Source organism: Triticum urartu, unplaced genomic scaffold (genome assembly GCF_003073215.2).
Source record: "Triticum urartu cultivar G1812 unplaced genomic scaffold, Tu2.1 TuUngrouped_contig_5573, whole genome shotgun sequence".
Taxonomy (NCBI): Eukaryota; Viridiplantae; Streptophyta; class Magnoliopsida; order Poales; family Poaceae; genus Triticum; species Triticum urartu.
Window position 1 is genome coordinate 1 of NW_024116258.1, and position 8,618 is coordinate 8,618.

At 44.8% G+C, this 8,618-nt stretch overlaps 1 long non-coding RNA gene across 1 annotated transcript; it reads right to left on the reverse strand.

Annotated features, from left to right (window-relative positions):
• Positions 1–1,394: 1,394 nt before the first annotated feature.
• Positions 1,395–2,895, reverse strand: LOC125529394. The gene is made up of 4 exons (XR_007292617.1): positions 2,804–2,895; positions 2,615–2,717; positions 2,040–2,253; positions 1,395–1,862 (listed from the first exon to the last, which is right to left on the reverse strand). It is a non-coding gene; the product is annotated as an uncharacterized LOC125529394 (long non-coding RNA).
• Positions 2,896–8,618: the final 5,723 nt, after the last annotated feature.

An 8,618-nucleotide genomic window follows, 5' to 3' on the forward strand; every position in this document is an offset into this window, starting at 1 on the left:
GCGGCGGCGGCGGCGGCGGAAAGCTAAGGTTAGAATACAGAAACTGATACCATGTAGAATATGTGAATTGCACGGCGTATTGTTTTTCGTGCATAGGCACGTATATATGAATACAAAGGTGGGCTACGGACGTCAACTATACAGGGACTAGGAGACAGGCCCAATGCATAGTATACATAGATCATATATACTCAACACTGAGTTTCTGTTGGCTACCGTTAGCTGTTAACACCAGATTATACTCACAGCTAACTACTCCATGACAAACAGATCCTCGCATGATGTACTCGGAGCCTGCTAAATTTGTGGCGAAGCTGAGGGAGCTCAAAGACAGACGACAACCTCCTGCTGCTCAAGTGCGAGCTCGGCGCCGGGCACTTCTCCAAGTCGGGGAGGTAAATAAATAGCAAAGGAGACGTTACTTCTTTGCGCTTGATTTCTTCTTTTTTTGACGTGCCATGCAGTTAGTGCCAGAAAGGAACAAATTTCCAGCCTAACTGTTGTTGCTTTAACTTGCAGGTTTGAGAAGTTGCGAGAAGACGCCTTCACCTACGCATTCATCCTCAAGGCGCTGGGCATGACTCCCCCAACAACGGCTTCTTCGCTGTGACGTGCACACATATTCATCAACGCCGTCAGTAACTGCATGGATTAATTTTATAGACACTTCTTGCCCAAAAAGGAGGGTTAGAAAGAAAGCCATTTGAATTAGTTGTGGCCTGTGAGGCAATGGACTAGCAACTGAATCTGTGACACTGTTATTTGGCAAGCGTAGGATGAGCAATCCTTTGTTTCGGTATCGTGGTTTGGTCTGATGATAAGAAAGTGCAATCTCTTTTTAACTTGTTCCTTAGACGTGCGCTGAAGCACAAGAACAAAATAGGAAGTGCAATCCTTGTTTTGCTATCATGGTTTGGTTTGATGATGGGCAATCGAACTCATGATTCATTAACTCAGCAGTTAATCCACGTAGGTGATTCATTAATTGCCTTTTATTTAAACTCTCTTTCTGCCTAATTGATGGGCTTGATTTGCCCTACCTGATAGTAGAAAATTCATCATGCCATGAGTTGCAGTCTCGAACTGAAGGCACAACAATTAACTTCATACTATTCAGTAAACTGCACTTGGTAACTGTACATACACATTGTCAGCCACAACTGTTGTGCGTTGGGAACTTGGGACATCCATATCAAACAACAACATGTTGCTAGCTATGAGTTCCAGGAATGAATGCCTGAAAATTAGATGAGCAATGAATTTGGTGCAAAGAAGACGGATTGCACATGATGCAGGTTAACAATAGTGATTTCTTTCACTAGAGAGCTTGGTTGTATAAAGGCCAGTACCTTTACAAGTATAGAATTGTCAGCCAAAACTGTTATACTTTGGACAAATCATCAGCTCATCTATGAGCTCCCAGGAATTATCCCAAAAATCAAAGTGAGCAACTGACACCCAGAACAGCCAAAAATTAAGGTGTACTTGGTGCAAATAAGGAGGCTTGCACATGATGCAGGATGACAATTATAACTCCTTTCATTAGTGAGCTTGGTTACATCCATTCATCAAAAATTAAACTTTGGCCAACATAAGGGGCGTCTATATATCTGCCAGTCGAGTTCTTCGCCTCTTGTTGCTCCAGACGAAGAAAAGATGGAAAGGTAGACTACAACAGGTAGAGCAAAATTACAAGAGCAGCAGCACCAAGCCTCTGATCATCTTGCTCAACGACATCCGGTGGTGCTTGCACTACATCGCTAACTCTAGGAAAATCGTCGCAGTCGATTTATGATCGCCGCTATCTCCTCCTGCTCGTTTTTCTTCTTTTCTTGTTCTTTTTGACAGCCTCTCCATGACGCCTGCATCATACACAAACACACCATAACTGCATCGTAAGGAGCTTCGAAGAGAGAAGCAAATTTCGAAAAACATAGAGCAAGTTTCAGCACAAGATGTAACTGGGTATAATCAATATGTATGAGCTAAATTTAACCAAACTTCTTCAGCCAAACTGATCAGATACTCAAATTACTTACCCATCATGCGTCTGCTTTCGTTTCCTCTTGACACCGCTTGGCTTTATTGGCTGATCTTTGCTGCGCCGCCTGAACACCTCGGAATCACTGCTGCTACAACCGACACCAACATCCGTAACAGGATCCCTTGATAGCGCAAGTCTATCAAGAACGGTTGCATCAAGGGAGGTTTCTTCTCTTAGCCGGTGCTTGAAATCTTCCAGCAAAACAACACCTGGGAAAGCAGAGCACAAGCATGAGCATGTTGTTGCTCAGCAAAGAGATTGATTGCACAAACATTTGATTAAGCTGCATTGTGTGAAGAGCATTATATACTGCAACTCTGAATCAGGAAAAAAGATGTCGTATGCACTGAATTCATAGTTGTGCTCAACATCTGTCTCTTTGGCACACAAAATTCAGAGTATTGTGAATAACAGAAACGGCTGAATGCCCTATGACGACATGGCAACCAGCCAACAAAAATTGCGCCTTCTACCAGCACACAATCAGCACAATTTTTTCTCTGATTTTTGTTGCTGTTGCGGGGAGGGGAGGAGAGGGAGGTGCGGCGGGGCGATAGAAGCAGGCAGTACCGAGGGCCCGCAGGGTGCGCAGATCGAACGCGTCGGCGAGGTGGGGGCGGCCGGCCGTCTCGGCCCGCTTCACGGCCAGCAGCTTGAGGCTGATGAGCAAATCCTGCACCACCACCACCACGGCACCATTAAAACCTGTCGTACTAAGGGCGAGAGATTAAGAGCGACGAGAAGGGCGGCGTCACTGACGAGCTCGGGCTCGGAGAGGGCCGCCAGCCACTGCGACTCCTCCTCGGTGCTGGCGCTGCTCTCTGCGGCCAGAGGAGGAGGGGGGGGGGGGGAGGAGGAGGTGGGGTGTCGCCGGCGGCGGGAGGCGCCATGAGGGGGAGGAAGAGGGGAAGGAGACGATATGGAGCAAGAATTGCTTGGGTGTTCGTGGGCTTTGGTGGGCTAACAGGCCCAACTTGATTGAGTCGGTCACGAGACTACGAAGCCCATGGAGACGCCAGGTTACAGTGGTTAGGGGAAACTCCTATTCGCCGCTCTCTGCGGCGAATTGTCGAGGGATCGCACAGAGGAGTGCCGCGAGCGACCGACATGGGCCGGCCCACTTATACATAGTGCGTCCAACCGGTTTTGGGAACCTTCTAGAAGGTTCCCTGAACCGGGTTTTTTTGTATCGTTTTTTCTGGTTCTTTTCGGCTTTCTATTGTTTTTTATTTTCTGTTTCTTTTCTTTCTATTTTTTTTCAAAATTTCACAACTTTGCAAAATATGTTAGCAAACCTAAGAAAAATATTCGGATTTCATTTTTTGTTCGTGAGTTTCAATAAATATTCCTATTTCTCAAAATTATCCATGTTTTAAAAAAAAATTGCATTCAAAAAATGTATAGGAATTTCAAAAGGTGTTCCAGCTTTCCAAATTTGTTCCCAAATTTATAAAATGTTCATGTTTTCAAATTTTTGTTCACAGATTGAAAAATGTTCGTAGATTCCATAAATTTGTTTGGGAGTTTGAAAAATGTTCCTGTTACAAAATTTTTTCGCAAGTTCCACTTTTTTTTTCTTATTTACAAGTTTTGTTCGGAGTTTCGAAAATTGTTTGCAAAATTTTAAAAATGTCCGTTTCTTCAAAAAAAATCTGGAATTTCAGAAAATGTTCGCCTGCAAAAGTTGTTTGTGTTTCCAAATTTTGTTTTGAAATTTGAAAAATTGTTCATGTTCAGTTTTTTGGCTACTTTAAAAAATGTTTCCATTCTAAAAAATATGTTCACGTCTCCAAAATTTGTTTGTATGTCAAAAAATGTTTGAGTTTTCTCAAAATTTATGAAAAAAATAATGTTCACGTTTGATAAAACATTCACGTTTTGTTTTTGAAAAAAAATGTTTTGTGTTTGAATTTTTGAAAAATGTTCGGATCGGCGTTAGCTAGCTCAACTGGTTCGAATGAAGCAGCAGGTCTAGTGTTCGATTCATGGCAACGCATCTTTTTTTATTCCAGCGTGAGCTACTGTTCGCGAGAGACATGAGTTTTCTTAAGGTTTTGCAATGTTCTGTGACCAAGAAAGCTAGGTATCCGAACTGGTTCGAATCGTTGCTCGTAAGCAGTAGGTCTTGTGTTTGATTCCTGGCAACGCAGCTTTTTTTAATTCCAGCGTGAGCTACTGTTCGCGAGAGAGATGGGCCGGCCCAGTCTCTCGAGCCCCTATGCGATCGCTCGACTGCTTGACGCAGAGAGCGTCACATAGGAGCTCTCGTGGTTAGGAGGGGAGTCCCTAGCTGACGCTCGTTAGCGTCAAAAGGACGAGCTTTCGCGCAGGCGCGAACTGAATGGGCCGGCCCATTCGATGCGTTGTAGCGAGAGGCTACTTAAATATAAAAGAACAAAAAATGCCATACCGAGGAATCAAACTGGAAACCTGGCAACCACGAGTAACCGTTCTTCACCAGTTGAGCTACTAAGCATTTCTAGTTAGTTGATCGCGCAATTTTATTTAAACTCAATGCCGTGACAGATCCAGAAAAAATTAAAAAAAAATCAACCATTGAACATTTTTGTAAATATACAACGTTCAATTTTTAAATAGACAAAGAACATTTTTGGATACATGCTGAACAATTTTGAAATACACATTGAATATTTTTGTGATATACGCTGAATATTTTGTTAAATATACATAAAATATTTTTTGTAAATATACACTGAATATTTTTTAACTACGCATTGAACACTTTTGTGATATAAGCTGAACAATATTGAAATAGAAATTGAACATTTTTGTGATATATGTTGAACAATTTTTATATATACATTGTACATTTTTGTAATATACGCTGAACAATTGTGATTTTTTTATAAAAACCTTTTTTTACTATTGTGGACAAGTTTTGAAATGATGAACAAAAATTGGAATTTCGAACATTTCTTAAAACATAGAATGAAAATAAAAACGAAAAAACATAAAAGAAAAGGAAAGAAAAAATAAAATAAATAGAAAACAGAAATAGAAGAAAACAAGAAAAACAGAAAACCAGTAAAAGAAAAAACATGAAAAAAACGGTCCAGGGAACCCTCTAGAAGATTCCCAAAACCGTTTGCCTGGCCCTGCTTCAATGCACGAAATGGGCCGGCCCGTTTGCACTGCTTGCTCGTGCGCTTCAGCGGAAGCGGAGCAGATGGACGCACGCGAGCGTCAAATAGGGTTCGCCGGTTAGGAGAGACCCAAAGGCCAGTTTGGATTGTGTTCAGAGGGAAACTTGATTGAGTCGTTTTCTCAAAAAAAAACAAAAACAAAAAAAGAAGTAAAAAAAGACCAACAGACGGGACGCGGCTGTTCTGATCTTTTACTCAAAAAAAAAGGCTGTTCTGATCCTGAGCATATGTGAGCAGTAAAATCAAAACAATAGAAGAAATTAAAAAAGATCCGAATTCTTTGTCGAACATTGACAAATGTTTAGATTTTTCTTTTTTTTTTTACTGTTGAAGCAAGCTCACATGAGCTCGGGATGAGAGCCACACTTTCGCAATAGACGGTGCTATATCTAGTGATGAAACTAAGAGCGCAGCAGCAACTATACTCTGCGATGATGAAAGAAAGTTTCTTGATGCGTCAGTTCTGGTCATCGACGGAGTGCTGGATCCGTCCTGTGTTTGAGGCCGTTGCGTGTCGAGAGGGCTTGTGTTTGTTACAAGATATCCAGCGAGGCCCAACGGTCATTGCTTCGGATTGTGTAAGAGCGATAAGAGGGACAGAAGAAGGAAGTAAAGGAGACAGTGTAACCATCATATAGCAGGCGAACGGGCCTGTTCTTCGCGAGCCAGCACAGCAGCTCGGCCTGTATTGGTGCTGGCCTGGCACACTGCAAAATTGGCCATGCCTGGCCCGTGGCATGCATATGGCCTTGCTAGGGCGACGCCGGCGTGCCGTCCCGGCACGGTCCATTTTTCTTTACAGAATCTAAGGTCCATCTCTTTTTTTTTAGAATTTGAGCCCTGGATGGCCCAAACAGCCCAAAAGGCGGAAAAGCACACGAACCGGCCCGTTTAGCTCATATGTCGTGCCGAGGGCGCGAGGCAAAGCACGGGTGCCGGCCCGCTTATGTACGGGCCTCGACATGCCTTGTCGTGCCATGCCCGTTTGGACAGGTCTGCTCGTAACTAGTGTTCTAAAAAAAGTGCTTTTGATCATCCAAGGACTCGCTCGCTTGCTTGTTGAATATGAGGAGCAAAGGGGCGTGTGGAATGGTCTTGTGGATACGGATCATACGGTGAGGGCATACAACCGGCTAACTGCAGTGCATTGTGGATAGGAGTTCTGCCAACCCATTATCGGAGAGCCTAGAAAGTATGTGGAGCAAAGGGACGTGTGGAATGGTCCTATGGATAAGGTGAGGATATACAACCGGCTAACGGCAGTGCATTGTGGATAGGTGTTCTGGCAACCAATTACCGGAGAGCCTAGAAAGTCTGAGGAGCAAAGGGGCGTGTGGAATGGTCCTGTGCGCCGGAAGGGATCTGAAAATTAGCGCCGATGTTGCATACAATGATGACCAGGGAAAGGGAAGCATGGTTGCTGTCATGCGCGACAGCTGACGGAAGTTTATGGCAGCATCATCCAAGGTAGCTACAGACACATTCATGGAAGAAGCTTACATCCTCCCAGAGGGACCAAGTCTAGTGCAAATTTATGGGTTCAACAAGTTCATCCTTCAGTCTAACAACTTGCTATCCATTGATACATTGCTCGCTAGAGGTCACTCATGAACATCCTCAACGGCTATTTTGTACGCCAGCATATTACTTTCGTATGGAGTTGCAAAGATCGCATTCGAAGACCAAGGGAAGCTAATTGTGTAGTGCATACGCTGGCTACGCAGAGTTTTACAAATCGTATTGATTGTATGTGGGATGCTAGTACCTTAGCTTTTTATTACCGTCGTTGATAAAAGAACAATGTAACTGTTTTCTAAAATTAATAAAGCTCTGAATGCCTTAATTGAAATTGTGGTCCACAACTAAACAAAAATGAATTTGGAAGAGGAGTTATAAAATGAATTTGGAAGAGGAGTTATAAATCAGGCTTATTCTGGTGGAGATGTAGTTTATTATTGTATTAAATAAAGCGGCATTATATGCACATGTTTGCGAGTAAATTACAAAGTTATGGAATGGTTATGTAATTGTTCTCAAATGTGCAATTATTGATTTACACTCCATAAAGAATAAGCTTTCCAGTCCTTCAAGCAAAACTAAGAATTGTTTACAAATATATGGTTGTGAACTAAAGCAACATTCAAAACAAACTAAATCAGACTTACGAAATTATTCCCTTTTCATGTTGTTCCGAGCCTCAAGCCTTTCTTTAATTTCCTTGATGGGAGTAAATGATAGGCTGGGGCGAAGCCACACACATGCCTCATCAGCACGACAATCAGGACGCAACCACTTCACGGCCTTGGCTTCGCCATCAACAAAGCTGTACCTAAACACGCCACCCCAAAAGACGAAGTAGGCACACCCGCCGCCTCCGTCCAGCTTCATCACGAGGCTAGCGGGGGATCCAAGGAACAAGGCGTGGTCTCCTAGGTTCCGACCATCTATGTCCACCCATTGTATCTTGCCACTGGCTGGTTCTTTCCGCATCATGCGCAATGTCACCCGCAGCATGCGCGCCGGATTGCTGCAACCGTAACCACTCAAAGACCGTTTCACCATGACAGATGCCAACAACAACTCACCGTGTGACTCCAAGATGTAGCTGCTTTCATGAAGATAACTTATATCCTCGCCTAGAACCCACCTCGACTCGAGATCGTCGCCGTTAACATCACTGGTGTTGCCTTCGAAGTCCTTCGTCATCATGAAGCACCACATAGAATCTCCATTGAACACTAGGACCTTGCTATCATGATACATGGCATAGGGTTGTGCAAACAATTTCAGCCTCTTTGTCATGACCGTCCATGTCGCACTGCCCGGGCACAGCATAGCCGCCGTAAAGGAGTGTGAGGGGAAGCTGTTAATAAAGTTGTAGAGAAAAACAGTACCATCTGGGTAGACGACGCCGCGCAAATTCCCCATGAACATGCTTTCATCGTCTGGTAAGGGAGGTAAGGGCTTCACGGCCCCGGTAAGAATATCGATGAGTCTCGGCTGGGGACTCGCAACAAAGAGCCAGGTAGCCATGCCATCCGGGCTGGCCACCCAGTTTCTGCTGTTGGTTGGCGCCCTGGTGGCTCCGTGAGGGCGATGTCGCCGTCGTCGTGCGGGTCATGGTCGTGCGGCGCCTTGATGGGGTGATGGAAATCGACGATGGAGTGTAGCATCTGGTCGTCGCACGACGTGAGAACCCACGGCAGGCAGGTGGGGCGGGAGAGCAGCGCGGCCGCGTCGCGCCAGGGCCTGCAGACGGCGTGGAAGCGGACGAAGTCGGTGGCGTGCTGCAGGCGGCCGGAGACCTCTAGGAGCAGCTCCGGCGGTAGACCGGTCCATGGGCTGGGCTTGGACGCGGACGCGGGCGCCGGCGTGGATGTTGGTGCGGCGGACCGAGACGCCGCGCGCGA